The following is a 971-nucleotide window of genomic DNA, read 5'->3' as shown; positions in this document are numbered from 1 at the left end:
CCCCCGGCTGGAGGACCTATCATTATAGATTCCTTTTCAGCAAGGTTATCCGTTCATCCATGAGGAAATTGTAAGACTTATTCTACAAGTTATTCCTGATGGATCCTTCGTGTTTCCAAAGTCTGATCTTCACCTGAAGACCATGTCAATGCTATCTCGAAGCATGTCAATGGTACTCCGATTTTCAACAGGAACATTTGAAGCACGATGCTAAATTTTATTTATCATTTATCCTCACACCGTTGTATGGGTAATATCATGAGATTCCTCCCCCCTTACCTAAAGAGTTTTCTACATTATATCTTGCCACGGATATCATGCTCTGCTTGTCCTTGGGAAGGATATACCCCTGAATTATGTGTTTTAACACATTTCCCTTTCCATTGTTCTGTTTAATCTGATATTCATATTTTCCTTTCCATTGTTGTGTTTGACATTCTTGTGATCTATATAATCTAAGCAGTAAAGATTCACTGCTTATGTAAACACCTCGATGTATAATTGGTCAGTAAGACCCTGTTACGATTGTTGATGATATTCCGGTAACCACCGATGGACGAGAACTTTGCCTATTGGCCCGCCTCGTACAACGAGCAGGAAAATGGTTCTCTTCGTCCCTCGCCCTTGGTATCGATGTTGTTGCCGACATATCTGACAGGCTACCCTTTGACATGCCTTACTATCATGACCGTGCAAAATGTCGGCCCCCTTCCTACTTTCAACCACATGGTGGGCCCATAACCCATAGTTCCACAGGATCGAAACCTGACTCTCCTGCACCCCCTCTTCCCAAGGTTGTTCCTCGCGTGTGGCCTCGTATGTAATTCACGGGCCACCGTCCCAAGTGATCTATTTTGGTAACAGACGCAATACTCAATCTCATTGCTCTGGACCCCTTTCGCATGTTGTTTCAGACATCGAACAATGGCCTATCCGTTTGAAACTTCTCATGGTACCTTCTTACTTTACTC

Source organism: Triticum dicoccoides, chromosome 7B (genome assembly GCF_002162155.2).
Source record: "Triticum dicoccoides isolate Atlit2015 ecotype Zavitan chromosome 7B, WEW_v2.0, whole genome shotgun sequence".
NCBI lineage: Eukaryota > Viridiplantae > Streptophyta > Magnoliopsida > Poales > Poaceae > Triticum > Triticum dicoccoides.
The sequence above is the reverse complement of the archived record's forward strand: the minus strand, read 5'-3'. Positions refer to the sequence as shown.